This window comes from Xenopus tropicalis, chromosome 10 (genome assembly GCF_000004195.4).
Source record: "Xenopus tropicalis strain Nigerian chromosome 10, UCB_Xtro_10.0, whole genome shotgun sequence".
NCBI lineage: Eukaryota > Metazoa > Chordata > Amphibia > Anura > Pipidae > Xenopus > Xenopus tropicalis.
Genome location: NC_030686.2, coordinates 22,650,711 through 22,671,671, shown reverse-complemented (window position 1 = coordinate 22,671,671; position 20,961 = coordinate 22,650,711). Strand labels below are relative to the sequence as shown.

At 40.9% G+C, this 20,961-nt stretch overlaps 1 protein-coding gene across 5 annotated transcripts in view; it reads left to right on the top strand.

The window, feature by feature from the left end:
• rbfox3 (RNA binding fox-1 homolog 3) overlaps positions 1 to 20,961 on the top strand; it is a 564,559-nt gene that overhangs the window by 361,086 nt on the left and 182,512 nt on the right. For 4 of the 5 annotated variants that reach the window (XM_031894300.1, XM_031894299.1, XM_031894298.1 and 1 more), the window contains one exon: positions 17,759 to 17,898. The gene's annotated coding sequence lies outside the window, so the exon portion shown is untranslated. Of the gene's footprint in view, positions 1 to 17,758; positions 17,899 to 20,961 lie in introns of those variants that run through there. The other variant, XM_012952839.3, reaches the window with a different exon arrangement.

The window sequence follows — 20,961 nt, the reverse complement described above, 5'->3', positions numbered from 1 at the left end:
TTAGGGCTCTGGCACAAGGGGAGATTAGTTGCCCGCGACAAAACTCCCTGTTCACGGGCGACTAATCTCCCCGAGTTGCCATCACCTGCATCCCGGTGGGATGGCACACGCGGCGGGGCGATTTCGGCAAATCGCCGAGGTTCCTCGCAAGGCTTTTTCGTCGATTTCCCGAAATCGCGCCGCCGCGTGTGCCATCCCACCGGCGACTTACATGGGATGGCAGGTGATGGCAACTCGGGGAGTTTAGTCGCCCTCGAACAGGGAGTTTTGTCGCGGGCGACTAATCTCCCCGTGTGCCAGAGCCCTTATCGGCCGTTCCCTTGTTGTCGTTGAACTCCAGCCTTGCAAGACATCAGAGTGCTAAGCACTTGGTTATCTTGATGATCCTCTATCTTGATGATTCTTATCACTTCTCTTCTTCATCCTGAGTAAATGAAGGCAGATCAAGTTACTGTTGTCGGTGACCCTGTGCATTTATCTGGGTCAGGAGAAAGTGAGAGGAAGAAATTAGCCAGGGGACCTAGAACTGACTACATAAGTAGATTTCAAGGAAATATAAAGATGTTGCTACAATTTAAGAAGAAATTGCACTGTCCAACATAACTACCATTCAAGAACATTGAGCCCTTCTTCATAGCTGAATATTAGGGAAATGGTACATGTGATCATGTCAATGCCTATGCACTATTTAAGGGACATAAATAGAGGCCCTAGTGCCCTTGCCTGATAGTGGGCCTTTCTGCATACCTGAAAGTTAAATGGCCTAATAGCTGCTATGCAGCTATACCTGTTTCCAGCCCAAAACACTTAGCAGTCATGTCGCTGTACAATTCAGTGCCCACTGTGTCATGGCAGGACACCTACAGGACCAACAGTACAAAGCCTGTAGTGTCCCAGCATCATAAATGAACAACCAACAATGCCCCACTACTAGCAGTACAAATGCAGATCCCAGTGTCTCGGCAATACAAATGGACAGTCCAGGATCCCATCAGTATCATCACCATTATTTAAAACAGCTCCAGCAAGTTACATAGCATGTTACCATAAGAGTTGTAGAATTAAAGTAGGGCCAAGGGGGCCTGCTCACTAACAATACAGTTTCAGCATCTCTTTTCTGTTCTCCATCTGGTACTGTAATAAAATGTGAGGGGAGCCTGGCAGAGGGCTACTTTGATAACAGGACAAAATGGGCATCTTACTTACTGGTTCAGGAAGACCAACATTAGTAGCTTTTGACCTACCAAAATGCTTGACCTATTGTTTTAATTAAATGGAACTGTCCTAAAACCCTAACCATTTTCTTAAATTTATGTTGGTAAAAACATGATCCCAAAAAAATGTGATCTTTAGTGTGGACCATTTTATAAAGCGCCACAAGGGTACGTAGCACTGTACAATCTTACAAAATTACACAAAGGGAGGACAAGTGTTATAATAAATAAATAAATACAGTAAATAAATATAAATGCACAGGGAATAAGTGCCATGTGGTATGAGACACAGTAGGAAGGAGGTCCCTGCCCCGTAGAGCTTACAGTCTAAGTGGTTGGGTAACATACAGGCACAAACTGGAAGGTAAGAGTGCACCAGGTATGGGCATTTGCCCTTTAGTGCAGGACTGGGCAAAATAATGTTTTAGTGCTCCAGAAGGTAACAGCTGAGCTTTTTCTTAAAGAGAGTGGGTGAGTTTTCCCTACGGACGGATTCAGGGATGGAGTTCCAGAGGTAAGGAGCAGCAAGATAGAAAGGTTTAAGACGAGAGAGCGCAGTGGGTGTGGATGGTGTAAAAAGACAGAGGCTCTGAGAGGAGCGGAGGAGACGACCAGGAACATGCAGGGAGACTGTATTGCATATGCAACACAGTTGGGGTGTGAGGTGCTGTACCACCGAGTCCAGGGTTGCATTTTGTGATCTCCATGGGTGAAGAGCTTGAGAATTAAGTGGCCATTCAAGCTTGTGGCACACTTGACCCCTCTACAACATAATTTATTTGAAGTAGGCTACAATTCTTTTAATAACTGGGCACTCCATCTTTGTAGGGACAAAGGCACCACAAGGAACAAACTATAAAGACAAAGCTCCAACTGAGCTGGGGCCCTTTTCTTATTCCCCTTGATTACACAGTGCCTCCAGGCCAGGTAGACATATTCCTGATCCTAGAAAATCACTCACAAGCACAAAAAGGATAGATGGATCATATGAAATACATTTTCTTTTAACTTTTTTTGTAGAATGCCTCTCTGTGGGAGAACAAAATCAAATCTGATTTTGTTCTCCCACAGAGACACATACAAGCATGCTATACAGGGGTCCTTCATGGGCATAAGGGCCCTCCTCAGCCCATACATGTTTTTTTTTTTGTTTTTTTTTAAATTATTAAGGTTTTACAATAAATTGTTTAAAAAATTGTTTTATTTTTAAATTGTTATGGGCATGGGGGAGGGGTAGGTCTTACTTTGTATACTATTGCTGCACAGGGGCCCTCCACTGGCTGGTCTACCACTGGATAGGTGAGGTAAGGATGGGGCAGAGTGCAAAAAAAAAATGGGGTGTGCCTGTTTTTTGTACTTCAGAGGTAGCATTTACTTGTCACTTATTTAAAATCAAATATCTTATTGGATGCCATGGGTTACCAATAGTCATGAGTGATTCCTTGGCACCCTTGCTAAGGACCCAAGCTCCTTCTAATATCTGAGGCAAGTTGTCTGTGTGGAGCATGGAGGTTTGGCCAGTGTGTGCATGCAGTATTTTCTGCGCTTCCCCACAGTTGGTTTTGTCCAAGGCTTAGACAGATATGTTTTTGTTTTTTTTTTAAATTTCAGTTATACACAATTTTAGTACCAATTATCACAGTAGGTCATATTTTAATAGTATCTCTTGATGGTCCAAAAATGAGCGCAGTTTTTATGGTGATGTCTTATCAATGACCTGTAAGAACATCATGATGCTCCTTCTTGCTTTAGAAGTTTTTGTGTACAAGTTTTTCTGTGCATTTATTTTTGGGGCTCGCCTTTTTAACATATTGCAAAAATGATCTAGCCATTGCCTAGTGTGGCATTTTACTCCTTAAAAGTCTTAAGGTGTCCAGATATTGGTTGCTGACTTTGCCACTTGAGTTTGCAGCCCACTGGCCAATGTATGGGACAGACACAATGCTCACCTCAAAGCAATAGGGTCCCCTGGAGGGTCTCTGTCAGTTATCGACTAATCTCTGTAAAAAGAAAAACCCAGGGACAGCGATAATATTTGCTTGAGGTTCACTCCATCTGCACTTTTCTCCCCTTTGAAATATTCACCGTCTTTAATTATTTGTAATGCACTTGCAACTGAATGTAGTATCTGTCTGGCATTTTATGCTCCTGACACAGTGTTGCAGAAGCCAGATGTTTTACTGACCTGGAGAAAAACTGATTTCTGCTCCATTGTTTCAAAATTCGAAACTCAAGAGTACAGAGAGATGACCAAACCCTGCTTTTGATACATATATTTAAATAACTTTAAAACAATTGTGATCAGTGTAAAGTGGAAAATTGCTTAAAATTAAAAACAATATTTTCTTATGCAAAACAAACTATTTTTAGGTGGACATGTGCCTAAGGCACAACGATTAGGGGGCGCCAAGCAGGAGCCTCTCCCACCTAACCCTAGTCCGCACTTGCTTGTCATTGCCCCCTCAGATTGACGTTACATGCCGAAGAACGTTGTGCGCCGAAGAACGTGCAAGGGGGGGGGGGAAGGTGCTGGGGCGAGGTGGTCGACCAGGTTGCCTAGAGTGCCCTGTCTGCTTGGCCTACCCCGACATGTAATATTTTGTAGAGCATTTGGTATGACATTATCCTTAGAGTAAGCAGTCTACACTTATCAAGTGATGATTGGTAAAGGGGTAAACATGAAAAAGATATCCAAACATATTACAGGTATGGGATTCGTCATCTGGAGACCCGTTATCCAGAAAACTCCAGATTACGGGAAGGCCATCTCCCATAAGCTCTATTTTAATCAAACAATTCAGTTGAATTACTTGAACTGAAATTATTTTTCTCTGTAATAATAAAACAGTGCCTTGTACTTTATCCCAAATAAGATATAATCAATCCTCACTGGAGGCAAAACTATTCAATTGGGGTTATTTAATGTTTAAATGGTTTAAGTAGACTTACATCTTATGTCTTAAAGGAACAGTAACACCAAAAAATAAAAATGTTTTTAAGTAATCATAATACAATGCACTGTTGCCCTGCACTTGTAAAATGTGCACATTTGCTTTAGAAATACTTCTATAGTTTATATAAAAAGCTGCTGTGTAGCCATGGGGGCAGCCATTCAAGCTGGAAAAAGGAGAAAAGGCACAGGTTACATAGCAGATAACAGATAAAACACCATTGTATTGTACATAACTTATCTGCTATGTAACCTGTGCCTTTTTTCTTTTAAATGGCTGCCCCCATGGCTACACAGCAGCTTAATTTACTAAACTATAGTAATGTTTCTAAAGCAAATACACCAGTTGCACCAGTGCAGGGCAACTGTACATTATACTGTAGTTCCTTTTATACACTTTGATTTTTTGGTGTTACTGTTCCTTTAAGTATGGAGATCCAAGTTACAGAAAAAGCCCTTATGGAGAAAGCTCCTGGTCCAGAGCTTTCTGGATAACAGTACCCAAATCATAGGTGTCATTAATATGGTGGCTGTGTTTATTTTTGAATAGCACTCACTGCAAGTTAGTTTTTCTTTTTTTGGTACCCGCTTTCCATTATCTGCAGCGTGTAGTGATCTCATGACTCCTGTTTTGGGATTCCAAGTTGTATTTATTCTGTGTCTCCCGGGTGTGCAATAAACCTGATTAATGACTCACCCTGGGCTGCATAAACTTTTATATGTTTTCCCTCTTGAGAAATGTGCCCGTCCCCTGCTGTCATTGTCAGAGTGTAATAACGATAAACATCTTTTTGTCTGGCTGCGTTGCTCCGTGTCACATTCCCTCTCTCTGCCATCTGTTTACTGTGTGAAACTGTCAATTTGCTGCTTCATGCTGGGATCCCCTCTTACCTCCTTCTCTGTATCTCCTCTACACACTATCCGCACCACCCTCCGCTATGAAATGTATTTGAGTAGGCATAACCGAATTATCATCTGCAGTTAACATGTCTGGGCTGTGCACTCATGTAAAGCTGCAATGTTAATTGGTTGGGATAATAACCTTACCTTACCAAAAAAAAAAAAAAACTGGGGCACCACTAACATGTTGTCAGCAGAGGCACAGACAAAGATAATTCTGTCTTATTTAGAAAAAGGTGCTGCACAAGACATAATGAGAAATGAGAACGAAGGAGGTCTAGTGTCCTATCCCCCCCCCCCCCAACATCTGTGCTCTTACAGATACTCAGCACCGTGATAAAAAACAGCAGATTAATTTCATTTGAGGCAGGTTTGTTATAATGTCGAAGCAGCATATTCTGCAGATGCACTTACAATACTGTACAAAGCACTGAAGGAGTATAATATCTTTCTGTATCTTAACCACCTTCTGTCTCTGAGCCCCACTAATAATTATCTTCACTGCAAGGTCTGCTCTGCCAAAGTTACCTTTCTAAACCTTTCTAATGCAGAAGTGTTGCAACTGTATAGCAAACTGGATGGCGGCGATTAGATTAGAACGTCTGATTTAATATGCTGGGGACCTGGGTGTGATTCTGACCTGGGCGCAATTCTGCAAGTAGTTGTGTTATCCCTGTGTCTGTGTGGGTTTGCAGTGTGCATACATTAAGTGCCCACATGCATCAATCCTGTGCACAGTAAAATGTATGTTTCAGCAGAAAAGATGACTGTCTGCATTTATGTATCAGACCTTTGGTATCACTGGATAATCCCAGTTGGATGTTACATCTGCTGCTGCCTGCCTTCTTCATTTTTTCAGCAGAAAAGTGCAAATCAGCCCTAGTGGCCGAAGGATCCTGCGTCAGTGTAAACATAGTGTTCATGTAAGAAATGTACAACATGTACTTGTCTGAGCGCAGCAGCGTGAATAATCTGGGTTATGGAGAAATTCATTATAAAGTGCAATACTGTGTATGCTATTCCCTTAGCGATACACCTTTCCGCTGGTGCTGGCGCCTATTTGACATGTGGTTATGCTATTAATACACAGTTTCAGTGGAGCATAGGACTGGCACTCAGGTTGATCACATACATCCACACGGGCAGTATAAACACAAGCATTATTCTGTATGCTTGCACCTAGGTCCCATGATAAAAGAACCTGCAAAACATGCTTTTATCTCACAGATATACGCTTTTGCATTTGTTGCAATAGGTTGCATTCTATTTTGATATTTGACATGAGATAAGAAGGTGCAGTATGCTTCTGGATCATTAGTAGAATGTGAGATATGGGACCAGTTAGTTGCACAGCGAATTTCCAGGGAAGTGCTCGGAATATTTCAGTGACTAGATAGAGTAATCTGCTTGGGGCTAATTTGTTGCCTGCTCACTTCATGTGCCAATCCATTGGAGAGGGGTCTTGGAGCAGAGACTGCTTCAGATTAGAATCCCTCCAGAGGGGGTTGTGAGTTATAGTAATGGTCACTCTTGCAGCTGTCTTAGCCTCCCATAAATCTCCTCCTCCCCCCTCCAGCGCTTCTCACTGCAGATGGACAATAATCGTACATCACCAAGACCCCTCTATCTGCAGCATTTGGTGGGATGCAGGGTGCACGACTGAGATAACTGTGCTTGGATATTACTCGAAAAGATATGCAATGCCTTTTTTTTTTTTAGATAAGTGTAAGAGTGGAAAGAAGTGGCAAGTAAGATGTGTGATAGTGTCTGGGTGCATGGAATAAATCCACATACATAAGTGGGTACATATGGATACGTCTGTGCTGTTGGGAGGTTGGTTTTGTATGTTTGGAGGCATAGGGTTCAATGATAATATCTTAATGATAGCCTATTTTGTAAGAATACTGGGACCCTGATTATAAAGGTAAAATGTAACATATTCCCAGCACCCTGAATGTGCTCTGCATTTGCTCAGTAGCAGGTACATTGGCTGTGTGTCTGCTGCAGTAACTGTAGATCCAGTATGTCCGCAAAGCGCAGGGCTGAGCTACTGTAGTTAAACCTGCTTCTAACCAGGCTGCGTTGATGGCAGCAGTGAGTGTGTTTATTAAGCTAATAAAACAATGTTAAGTACCCGGCCTATGAGACTTGGGACGTCTCTTTATACACACAGTGGATGGCCGGGGGAGCTCTGATACCACAAAAGCTGATTACAGCTGTGAGAGGTAATAAAGATAGACTCAAGGGACTGCAGAGAACCGGGTGCTGCGGAGGAGCACGGGGTAATATGAAAGCAAAAGCTCTGCTGCAGTCACTATATGTCCTAGCCTGTGCGGACTGAGAAAAGATATTTACTGTCACCGCTCTCATTACAAGGATCAGAAGTGGTTTGGGGGTGTACTGCACAGGGACAGTATAATGTATGCAAGTGCAGCCTCCAGATCTGCTAGAGATGTATTGTTGGAGAATAGTAATAGCTTTTGTGATGCCCCATGGGCAGAACTAGGAGAGAGACAATTAGAGGTTACGCTACAGGTGATCTGCAAAGTGCAGTTAATGAAAGTGAAAAGAGGTGCCAGTCCATCAGTCTCAGGCACTGGGAGAAACAATAGATCCCTCCTTTAGTGACTGCATTCTCATGGGCATGCAGGGCAGTGCTGGCATGGTGCATGTGTGGAAAGCTACTGCAACAGTACTACATGTGCGACCTTAGTGATGGAAAAAAAATGTTTTAAGGGTAAATCTTTTTATAAACCAAATTTATGTGAAGTTGTTTTGGGTGTTAATTTTATGGCACAAGACATAAGAAGTCCTGGTAAATATTTCTCCATGAAATTGACTTTTTTGCTATTCACCCCTAAGCTGCTTCAGTGTAGGAAGTATTAATGTTTAGATGGTGATAAAATTAAGAGATATAAACAATGTGCCCATACTCTTACTCTTAGTTAAGGGTTAAAGGGATGTATGTTGAGGCCAAAGTTTGCTAGAATGTGGAGAGCAAAGTGGAAACTGCTGATTATTGCTAAGCATAAATAACCAGACCTATACAGATGTAGATCTTGGGATCACTATAACGTTGGATATTATACTTGTCCTAGAAGTCATCCAAGCCCCTTTTAAAGGCAAGCATACTATAACACACTTATAAATAATAATAAATCAAACCCGCGGCGCTTATTCTCCATATTTAACGCGCTACTTCATCCCTCACCTAATGAATCAATCGTATCTGAACACACCCCCCAGGACTTTGCCGACTTCTTTAAAAGCAAAGTCGATTCTATCCGCAATCAATTTTCCCAACCCTCAGATACCGGTAATCTCAACCTTCCTAAATCTCCTCTCTCCGTATTCAGCTCCTTCAGTCTCGTAACAGAGTCTGAAGTTTCTCAGCTTCTCCGATCCTCTCCGCCTACAACCTGCTCACTGGATCCTATGCCCTCGTCCCTACTAAAACAGTGTGCCCCTGCCCTTACTCCAGCTCTTACCCACATATTCAATTCCTCTCTGGCTTCTGGTACTTTTCCCTCTCTCTTCAAACAAGCATGTGTCAAACCCATTCTTAAAAAGGCTACACTGGACCCATCCTGCCTTTCTAACTACCGTCCTGTCTCTCTCCTGCCCCTAGCCTCTAAACTCCTGGAACGTCTTGTCTTTTCTCGTGTAACTAACTTCCTCTGCACCCATAATCTGCTGGACCCTATGCAGTCTGGTTTTCGGCCTGCGCACTCCACTGAGATGGCCTTATGTAGAGTGGCAAATGATCTCCAGACTGCCAAGGCCAAAGGATGCTATTCGGTTCTCATTCTCCTAGACCTTTCCTCTGCTTTTGATACTGTCACCATTCTATTCTAATGCAAATTCTCCATTCTCTGGGTATCTGGGATCAAGCAGCATCCTGGTTCTCTTCCTATCTCTCTAACCGCTCCTTCTCTGTCGCTCTTACTAACAAATCCTCTACCCCGGTTCCGCTCAGTGTGGGGGTGCCTCAGGGCTCTGTGCTTGGTCCCCTGCTGTTCTCCCTGTACACTCTCTCTTTGGGAGACCTTATTTCTTCTTTTGGCCTTAAATACCACCTATATGCAGATGACATCCAGATATATTTAGACACCCCTGCACTAACTGCTGATGTCCAATCCCAGATTGGTAACTGCCTCCTGGCTATCTCCTCCTGGATGGACCGACGCCAGCTCAAACTTAACCTAGCTAAAACAGAGCTCATGGTCTTCCCGCCCAAACCTGGCCCTCCTCCTCCTTTCACCATTACTATTGATGGCATGACCATCAACCCTGTAAATTCTGCACGCTGCCTTGGGGTTATCTTTGACCAGTCTCTCTCCTTCTCTAACCATATTAATAACACTGCCAAAACCTGCCGCTTTTTCCTCCGTAATATTGCCAAGATACGCCCCTTTCTTTCACAAGCAACAGCTAAAACACTAATCTATGCCCTTATCCTTTCCCGCTTAGACTACTGCAATCTCCTACTAACCGGCCTCCCAGACTCCCACCTCTCTCCCCTGCAATCAATCTTAAACTCTGCTGCCAGGATCCTCCTGCTCTCTCCTAAGAGGGATCCAGCTCAGCCTCAATTAAGCTCACTAGCATGGCTGCCTGTCAAGCAAAGGATAGCTTACAAAATCCTTCTGCTGACATTCAAAGCCCTTCACTCCTCTGCTCCTCACTACATTTCTTCACTAGTCTCCCTACATGTTCCTGGTCGTCTCCTCCGCTCCTCTCAGAGCCTCCGTCTCTTTACACCATCCACACCCACTGCGCTCTCTCGTCTTAAACCTTTCTATCTCGCTGCTCCTTACCTCTGGAACTCTATCCCTAAATCCCTCCGTAGGGAAAACTCACCCACTCTCTTTAAGAAAAAAATCACCTGTTACCTTCTGGAGCACTAAGACATTATTTTGCCCAGTCCTGCGCTTAAGGGCAAATGCCCATACCTGATGCACTCTTACCTTCCAGTTTGTGCCTGTATGTCACCCGACCACTCAGATTGTAAGCTCTACGGGGCAGGGACCTCCTTCCTACTGTGTCTCATACCACATGGCACTTATATATATATATATATATATATATATATATGTATTTATTGTATTTATTTATTATATCACTTGTCCTCCCTGTGTGTAATTTTGTATTCTGTAAGACTGTACAGCGCTGCGTACCCTTGTGGCGCTTTATAAATAAAGTTATACATACATACATACATTATTAGAATCCGCCGCATCACCTGACTTGGCATTCCACAACCTCACTGCCCTTACTGTGAAGGACCATTTTTTGCTTGTTCAAGTGAAAGTTCAGTTCCTTGAGGCTCTTTTCTCTTTTAAGACTAATGTGCAGCAAGTCATTAAATATGGCAGCAAGTCATTAAATATGGTACAAATACCTTGTATATGAGACATAAGATATCTTGCATATGAGACATGCCACTTTATGTGGCTCTGCTATGAACTGACTTCTAAACCATTTATTTTTCCAACCATACATTACTATTATTATCAATATATTCTGCAGCTGTATATATCAATGGGTGTATACATTGAGCATAAAAATTTAAATAGAAACATTCATCCTTTTATCCTTTTATTTATCAAAATATTTTACGCCCACAGTAAGGGCCAGTAGTATTTTATATTTTTCTGCCCAGTATGTATGACTTGGAAATAGGAAGGACCAAGGCGGCAGCTCATCTTTATGTGTATAGGTTGTACCCAACTGCCTCCCCGACAGATATCTGGCCGTAAATAGTCATGGTGAGAAACAAATCTGTGTGTTGATATGCTCCTCTACTGATGGGCCTTCATAAGCACCCATTGTGATCAGATTATTGACCCAGGGGCTAAAAGATTAAAACAACCCAAATTGGTCCAGCATGTTGGTAGGCAAAGATCCAGTTGTTCCCACCAAATGAGTGAGTGTATGGCCAGATTTAAGCAAACAACCCTATGTTAAAATATCTATTCTAGTAACACATTGATCGTTAGTATGATACCAACATATGGACACAGGGTCGGACTGGGGGGTGCAGGGCCCACCGGGGCTCCCGCCCCAGGGGCCATGCAGGTGCCCCAGCCGCGTCCCCTAACCCCCCCAAGGGCCCCCCTAACCCCCCCGAAGGGCCCCCGCCTGACGTCCTCCCCGAGCGCATATAAATTGAACGCGTCGGGGAGGAACAGTCAGTAGCGGGGAGCGCCGGCAAAGGTCGGACTGGGCCGCTGGGGCCCACTAGGGCCGGGGCCCACCGGGATTTTTCCCGGTGTCCCGGCGGCCCAGTCCGACCCTGTATGGACAGTGTTTAAAAAAGTTTAGAAGATGGGTAGAAGACCTTCATCTATGGGCTTATTTGGTGGGTCCTTATTGTGGCTTCCTATTAGGTCACAGCCCTGGTATGTTTCTGTGATGTGTAAGGAAACACAGAGTTTAAGATCAGGTGTTTCACCTGCACTGAATCCATTTAGAATGGTTCTTTATGGTTCAATGATATTTTAACCCTTCATTAACAGGATACTGTTCCCCTGGGCCATCTCACAGATGCGTCCCTCTCATTTTAGATTAACAATGCTTAAATTCTGCTGGAGGGTCAAGGGGTCAAGAGAGCATCCAAATCAGATTTGTGTTTTTGGAAATTAAATCTAAAAATTAATGAGGGTCAAAGAATGGTAGCCTTGTCTTCTCAGATTATTTTTGTTGTTGTGGCACAATCACCCCCCCCCCAGCTTGTCTATTATAATTAATTGTAATTAATATAGTTATTTTCTATCATATTTAAATTTCAGATTTCTTGTATTTCTGTATTTTGAAAAAAAAATACAATGCCTGTGTTGGTTCTTCCTCAGCAAGAGCTCTTATCTCTTCCACTCACACAGATAAATTAGACAAAGACCCATAAATTAGCCTTTCAGATAAAGGGCTAATTGATCCTGCCATATGTCTTGTGAGAGAAGTGCTCTGGTCCCAAGCATATATCTAGAGCCCCGACCATAAAGCAAGACAGAATTGCTCGTTTCGCCAGAAAGGGACTAAAAATAGCCCTGTAAGTACCAGGAAATATCCTTCCCCATGCAGGCACCACAAACAGCTATAACTTTTTTAGAATGAAAATAATGAAGGTTTTATAGTTTAAGATGGTATTGCACATGCTTTCCATATATTTATGTAGATATACTTTGTCACCAGTTAAGTTTTGATCCAAACAAGTTTTTCTAAGGCCTGTTCTGGTCTCAACTGTCTGTTTTATTGCCCAATATGGAAGGGTTAAAGAGAAAAATCCCCAGTGGAATCCTGGATTCAGTGCATCTACAGTATTATTAAGATACTAGCTGTGATTTTTTAAGCACGGATTAATCGACAAGTATATTAGTATTGCAGAATGAAAAAACAAATCAGTCAAAAATGATAAATTGCTTTTATAAATTGGCATTGCTGTATTCAGAGCTTTCTGGACAACTGATTTATGTATAATAGATCCCATACCTTTAATTAAAGGGTTGGACTTACTCCTGAGGCAGAATATAGTTAGAGAAAATGTTGGCACCTTTGTGGTTTTGAACTGGACATATTTTCAAAGGACTATCCAGTTTAAAACATTCTGTCTGGTTCAAAACATTAAAAAAAATAAATTCCAGCCAATTGGGTCTAAGTGATGCAATAACCCTGCCCTGGCATCATAACCTAGCATCTCTGCCCCCCCTTTGCTTGGGTTTAGCCAACGGCAAAGGTGGCAAGCCTAACTTTGTATTCTGATGACAATATCTCTAGAAAAGGCAACCATTACACACAACAAGGCTGCATCTGAAGCATAGAAGGTGTAGATGATTGAAGGCAATTTAATAAGATGAAACAAAACAAGACTGTGAGATTGGGGGTAAAATTAGAGAATAGGGGGGGCACAGACCCATGCTGAAACAGCAGTGCCCTAAAATGAATAACTTGAATTCCACTTTATCCCCATGAAGCTTGTATTGAGCTTTAACTTCCAGCAGCTCTCAATAGCCTTTGGCCATTATTAAGATGCTGGCAGTTGGAGTCCAACAAAAGATAAATATAGTGATTCCATAATTCCATAATATGTATTTGAAATTATTACTACAAAGATTATTTACCAATAGGTCCCTCAAAGACTGGGGGACAAGGGCAAATACCCTGTCTTTCCATCATGACAAGTGAAAGTATTTCACATGATTGCATTCCCCTTAATAATGGGGATATACAAAACAAACATTGTGATCCAAATCAAGACTTGATTTAGTTGGGTATTATTTATGTCTGATTTGAATAGTAAATATACAAGACAATAAACATCATGATGTTTGATAATTAAAAATTATGTGTGGGGAGGTCTTTAGGGCTTTGGGCAGGTTAAGTAGTTGTCAAAAACAAGAATGCAGAAACCCGGATGTTAGATAAATTATAATAAAATGAGCAATGGCAGTGAATCTTTGGTACGACATATCGTCATACCTATAAAGAACCTAGGCCATGTCAAAAGGATAACAGCTTGAACCTGCTGACATTATATTATTGTAACACTGTCTTACCAGGTATTGTAGTGAATATACAGAATTGCCCAGTATGTAAACTCCTGCTGGTGGTCATTTGGCATGAACAGTAGGAATTCTGGCACTAAACTCTCTACATATGGCATCTCATTATTTTAGGCAATAGGCTTTATCTGCAAAAAAGAGTGCAATATACAAAAAAAACTACACAATTCTAAATATATTTTATTTGCCATCATTTACCTTTCTTAAACAGAATTGCAAAATAATGCTGCCAACTAAAATTACACACAAAATGTTAACCAGTTGCAAAAGGCTCAGAGATTTGTAACTGTAAATAGCTGCAAATGCATTGAGAAAAACTGCTCTGCTTTTCTTTACCAAAAAAATTATGAAAGGGTGAAAATTTGGCAAATTCTTTGGAGTGAGTGTTTTCCACTGCATTTTTTGGTGCCAAATGCATTAGAGTCAAGGGACATTATTTCTCACACCAATTGCATTCAATGGGCATGTTCTCATGTGTTTTTCACCCACGCTTAAAAAAGCTATTTTTTCCAGCAAAACAAAACGCATAGCCCATCTTGCAAAGCGTGGCTACTCTGGAAAGGAATGACGACCACGCAGGAATTGCGATTGAAATATCTGGATACTTCATCGACTGGAAGAGGAACACACCAGCAAAACAAGTAGTATCTGTTCAATTACGACCAACGACCACTGGCAGCATTCCACAGTTGCCATTGATTTTTCCTAAGCAATCAAGGGTTAAGAAAGCTATTAAATAAATTAACAGCTCCTTCGGGCAGACATGTCTTGCAATGCAGTCACTGCAATTTTGCCCTAATGCAGATTTGGCACGAAGATTTGTGTGGGGTGGGGGGGACACCTGTTGATTTCAGAATGATTTTAGGGCAACAGTTTTGGTATTTAACTCCACCAATCATTTCTCAACCTGGTTCGGACCCCTGTGCAAAGGGAATCCCCTGGGGACTTCACTCTTCTCTTTCCTTACACAGTTTTTTTTTTTTCTGCTGACAGTCTCTTTTTCTTTTTTTCCTTCCCCCTCTCCTCGCACGACACTCATTACAATGAGCCATAAATTCAGAGCAGTGAGAGTTGGCCGCGTCAGCATTCTGCAAAATGAATTGATATTAAATGCATCTCAAGCCTCTAATTTACCTCACCTTCTCCCTTTTTTCCTGTATCTCCTTCCTATAATCCTTATTCTTTTACTCATCTGTTTCCCCACACTTTCTCTTTATTTGGAAACAGAATTTTTTTTTCAGGATCGTACTGATTAGTGATAATAGGCAGTGATGGAATAATTACAGTCATTTTCTGGGTTATAACTGAAATGAGACCTATAGGATAGGAGGCACTTGTGCCAAATCAGCATGGCAACATAGGTAGCAAAGTCAACCAGTCAGCATCAGGTACATTAATTAAGACAAAACCAATTATATCTTTGTAATGTTATTTTTTGGCACAGATTCACGTCACCAGCATGTTGCTGTGTTTGTGGCATAGCATTATCTGAAATCACAATCATAGTAAATGGTTGGAGGATCGCTCTCTCCTCATCCAGTCTCGGCGATCCTAAACAAGTTAGCAATTAAAGGAAAAATTCTGCTTCTGTTGTTCTGCTGCGCAAATTACTTGCGTGTTCCCATTTCACTGTACACCCTCCTCCATTTCCCTCCCTTAAGAATATCTTGAAAAAACAAGGAATAGACAATTTGCCAACATCATTACCCAAACTCATCTATTATTTACCATCTCATTAATTAATTATTATTTACAAATAATAGCTCTGCCCAATCCACTGCTGCACATGGACCTGTCGTCTGGTGGGGACACAGAAGGGACTTGCTGATTTGCTTTATCTAGCACATGCTATTTTTTCTAATCATCTGGCCTAATCAGGTCTTTAGATATTAAATGGAACATATACCTTATTTAGGACATTATTTATCCTCTATTTACTTTTATTTAATTTATTGTAAAGTACAAATAAAGTGCCTGAACATTTTCTGCACATTTGAATTGATGCGTATGAATGGTAACTGCCATTGTGCTTGTTGTATGTAATGTTTTATACTGTCAGATATTATTAAAGGGGGTGCAAACTGCACCAAATCAGGGCAATAAGCAATGTATTCCCCCCAGTGGCTCCTGCTGGATGCGGTTATTAAACTGCACTGGTGCCTAAAGGGTAAGATTTGACACGAGAGTCAGATATAACCTTACAAACTTAGAAAAGGGGCATATTCTATTGTTGTAATGCTGTCTATGAAAATAGACCATAGTTTCCCATTTCTATTTCTAATGCCCTTCAAGATCCTGTGAATGAACTGAAGCAGAATGAGCAGGTATGGTATCTATTATCCAGTGTGATGGGGACCTGTAATTTTACAGAATGTAAAAATATGCCATCAACAATTTACTTACACTAGTATAATCATGTTAAAATACAACTTAATATGTTATTATTCAGAGAAAAATTATTCTTTAGATTGTAAGCTCTTGTGAGCAGGGTTCACTGACCCCCAACCAGCTCATGAGCAGGTCAGGTCAGCAGTCTACATGGGTCTACAAACAGCCAATCGTAGTCCTTAGTTGGCATCCCCAAAAAACATTTTATTAATGCTTGTGTGCTTCACTAACACAAAAACTTACATCTGAGTGTGGCTCACATGTAAAAATGGTTGGGGACATTTCACACCTATGGTAGTTGTGCTGGAATGGTGAGAATGACAATTAAAGTATAACAGTGATCCCCAACCAGTGACTCGCGAGGAATATGTTGTTCACCGACCCCTTGGATGTTGCTCCCAGTGGCCTCAAAGCAGGTGTTCATTTTTGAATTTCTGGTAAGGAGGAAAGTTTTGGTTGCATAAAAACCATGTATAATGCCAAACAGACCCTCCTGTAGGCTGCCAGTCCACATAGGGGCTATTAAGTAGCCGATTAAAACTCTTATTGACACCCCCAGAAACCCTTTTTTATGTTCATGTTGCTCCCCAACACTTTTTCCCTTTAAATGTGGCTCACGGGTATAAAAGGTTGGGGATCCCTGAAGTATAAGGTGTCATAAGTCAGAAACAGTAAGGGTGCTGACACATGGGGTCCTCTGTCTCCAGACAGGAAATATCTTCTGCCGCGGTAGATGAAGTGGCTGACAATACCTGCCCCTACCCATTCATTGGAATTGCCCCATGTAAAACACATAACATGCATTGATCCTGGGTATTCACGTAAAAAATGCCTTTCTCCACATTTTTGGGTGATTACCCAGAATAGCTGCATGTAATGTGTTTTAAATGTTGCAATTTCAACAAATGTGAAGGGGCAGGTATTTTCATGAGCTGCTGTCCCAACAGGAGAGGATATCTGCAGCTGGCCGCCCTGTGTGTCAAGAAAAAAAACCAAAGAGGGACGATAAAAAAAGGAGAGAAAAGATTTTATTATGCTCTTGGGTAAGGGACCTCTAATACTTGTGCAAATCCAACTATCACAGAGTGAAGGAACTGCTCCATTCATAAAGAGATGCAGTATACATATGCCAACCCAAGAGCCTGCAAAATTAAAAATACATAGGAAAAAAAGAAGGAAATATACCAAAGGCATTATATGAGTATATTAAAGCTACCAGAGACACTTGCATTAGTATGTTTCAGTCAGGAGCCTCTGTAGCTTTAAAGGAACAGTAACATCAAAAAATTAAAGTGCTTTAAAGTAATTAAAATATAATGTGCTGTTGCTCTGTAAAAAACTGGTGTTTTTGCTACAGAAAAGCTACTATATAAATAAGCTGCTATGTAGCCATGGGGGCAGCCATTCAAGCTGGAAAAAAGGAGAAAAGGCACAGGTTACATAGCAGATAACTAGTAGATAAGCCCCATATAATGTGGGTTTATCTGTTATCTGCTAAGTAACCTGTGCCTTTTCTCCTTTAAATGGCTGCCCCCGGGGCTACACAGCAGCTAACTTATATAAGCTATAGTAGTCTTTCTGAGGCAAACACACCAGTTGTAGCAATGCAGGGCAACAGTACATTATATTGTCATTACTTTTATACACTTTAATTTTTTGGTGTTACTGTTTTTTTAAGAAAGATGGATGAAATTTCACAATAAAACTAGTTAACCCACCATGAATCAAATTCTGTTCCATTTTGTTAGGTACTTGGAGTATCGATGAGGGTGAAAATCTACAACGAATATCTGTCCTCCTTTGATCATTGCCACCGGGTGTGATGCCCAGTGTTTATCAGTCCACAATTACAGAAGCCTAATGGACTTTGGCCAGGACTTACATTAAGGTAAAATATAGATTATCATTGTTTTTCCTATCATTTGAATTGTGGCATGATATAAAAATGAACTATATTAAAAGAACATATTCTTCCTTATAATTTTTAGGGATCTGTATGGAGCATGAATATACATACAGGTACAGAGCAAATGTTCTTCACTTTCCTTTCTATCATAACCATTTTGTGTATCCTCATTAAAGAGCTGTACAGACACTTCAGCGATGTAAGGTCATTGTCAGCCTTATTACCCCCCCCCCCCATCCTCCTTCTTCACATTGCTACTTTGACACATTTTCCTTATATCAATAGAAATGCAATAAAAAAATAAACATGGATCAATGAAATGTTGAATATTTTATATGTAAGCAAATGTGAAGCAGGCCCATCAGCTAAATTAGAAACGACTGCTTGCCATGTCGGTTTGTGGGATGTCAAGCATGCAGTCACCAGTTCTTGTGAAGTACAGATCACAGCAACATCAGCAGGCATCCTCAAGAAACTGAGTTCCGCTGACATCCTTAGGTCTCGATCCTACTCCCCTTCCCCTGCCTAACATTCCTTTCTAGGTGCCCAGCACCGCACACAAGAAAAACAGCCATGCCTATGAATAAACCATCAGGTCTAGTGGTGGCATTCAAGTGACAAATATTTAATGAACAAGTCAAAGAGGAGGTTCTAGAAATTCAGCCTACAGATTAGCTGTATAAAGCTGCAATCATCCACATCTGAAAGTGCTAAACTTCCGTTGCTAGGGACACATTTTTGGGGCTCTCTTAATTCCTTATATGTTATTAATGACCTTAGCTTGTCCTAAATGGCTAATGGGATTTAATAATTTATGGGAAAATAGTGTGCAAATTAAATATTTAATTTTGAATATACTGGGATGGATTAGGATAACTATATATATATATATATATATATATATATACACAGTATATATATATATAAATGTATATCAATTGGTTGAATTGGTTGTCTACAGAAATTAACACTATGACAAAAATTTTTATAACATTACAAATTTTACAGTGAGGCTTTTTGAAAATTATGGATTTAGTTGCTTGGACGTTTAAAAAACAACATTATACTGTGTTCATATCTAGACAAGAAATGTTATATTTTCATGCCGATCAGTTTGTGGGAATGGACACTGTCTTTGCATAGGAAACAAAGAATTTTCTTCTTCTGGATTCTGTTTTCACTTGTCTTTTAAAACAGCAAACTTGGAAGCTAGCTTTCCTCTTGGAGATAATGCAATAAATATTTAATCCGCGAGTAGAAACTCTACTATACTGAGTGCATAATGAGTTTTTTTGTGGCTGGTTTTCTAACACAGGTACTAAATTACAGTAGTGCAAATCTCACTTTTTTGAGACCGGAGACCCATGCTAGCATTGGTTTTTGCCAATGACTTTTTGGGCCCCCAGGACTTTCTTCTGCAGACTGACAAGGAACCCAAACACTACAGAGATACCAAATTCTTGCTGACTTCATGACACCTGGATAATAGCAGTAAGATGCATGCCACCCAATGCATATGCAGAACTGTTAACCAGTGCATCTAGACGTAGAAAGATGCACCAGTGGGCCTGACAGAAGAAGAAACTGCTCTAAATCTTGGTTGGTTGTCTCAATCTAACCATTACTATGAAGGTAGAAAGGCATTCAAGCCACAGGACTTTGTAGAAGGCACACCAAAACACCCCAATTAGAAGGAAGGCAATGTAGTCAAAAAATTTATTGACAAAAATTCTAGCCATAAGATGGGCCATCTTGGATAAATAATCTACTACCACTGGGATGGTGATAGTGAATGCCACCAATATATTTGGAAATTAGTTTGAATGGCTTCTTAATACCAGAATGACTGGCAATCTTAGAGGAAAGGCCCAGACTAACTGTTACAGTCTGTATAATAGGAACCCAGGAGACTTTCTCTCTCTACAGATCAGATTGTGGTCAAGGTCAGGGCAGGCAGCTAGACGGCATAGTATAACATATTAGCAAGGCTTATGTGCCAGCTTGGGCAATGTGTGTATGACAGCCAGGCTATTTAAAAAGCCTACAATTTAATGGGGTTATGCAATAAAATGCATTAAATTTGCCCAGAAGCAGTAACTCATAGTAGCCAATCAGCAGGTAGCATTTACTGGTCACCTGTTTAGATGAAAACATCTTATTGGTTACTATGGGCTACTGCTCCTGTGCAAACTGAAAGCCTTTTATTACATAAGGGGGTTGGTGATTTGGTTACAAAGAATCTTTTTAGGGATAGTCAGCACATTTAAATGACATGTAAACCCCCAACAAAAAATTTAATCAGTGAACAGCCTTTTTGGAATCTTTAAATACCTACCACTCCTGTTGTTCAAAAGTTAATAGTAAGGCTGCAGCATCCCCTTAATCACTTAGGATTCCTTCTCTTCCTGTAACTTATGTGACCCCCTCCATTAGGAATTGGCATTGGCTCTTGGCTTACTGAGCATACTCAGTTCTTTTTAACCCAGGTTACCAAAGACACCCTCCAGTCTAGCAGCCAATATAGAGATGGCATTTCTGGTTTCCATAGAAACTCTGCTCTAGCTGTACACTCAGCTAGAGAAATATGTTTTTTTCTCATAATGTTTTGTCCTGAGCTTAGTTACAGGGCACAATCCAAGCAAGACTTTTTATCAAAGCAGGTATTGCCTATGGAAGCCTGCATTCCTCACTGCATAAACTTTACAGCACACATGTGCTGTTTGCAAATGTAAATGTTGCTGAAGGTTTGTAAGAGGGAAAATGGCCAACCAACATATAGAGACATTGAAGAATATATAAGCATTGTTTCAGGTGGCTGCTAAACAGATAAACAAGAATCACCTTTTAAATATTGAGCAATATGGCCTTACAAGGCTGCAGACCTCTATTAATTTGAGGATGAACCAACCACAAACTCTGTAAAACCATCTTAAATTTTGTGCCACAGTATCATTATTTTTTTAGTGTATACAAAACATTTCCTCTTAAGTCGATACATTTGAGGCAACGTTTGTCAAAAATTCAATCTGATTTCCTTTTCATTTG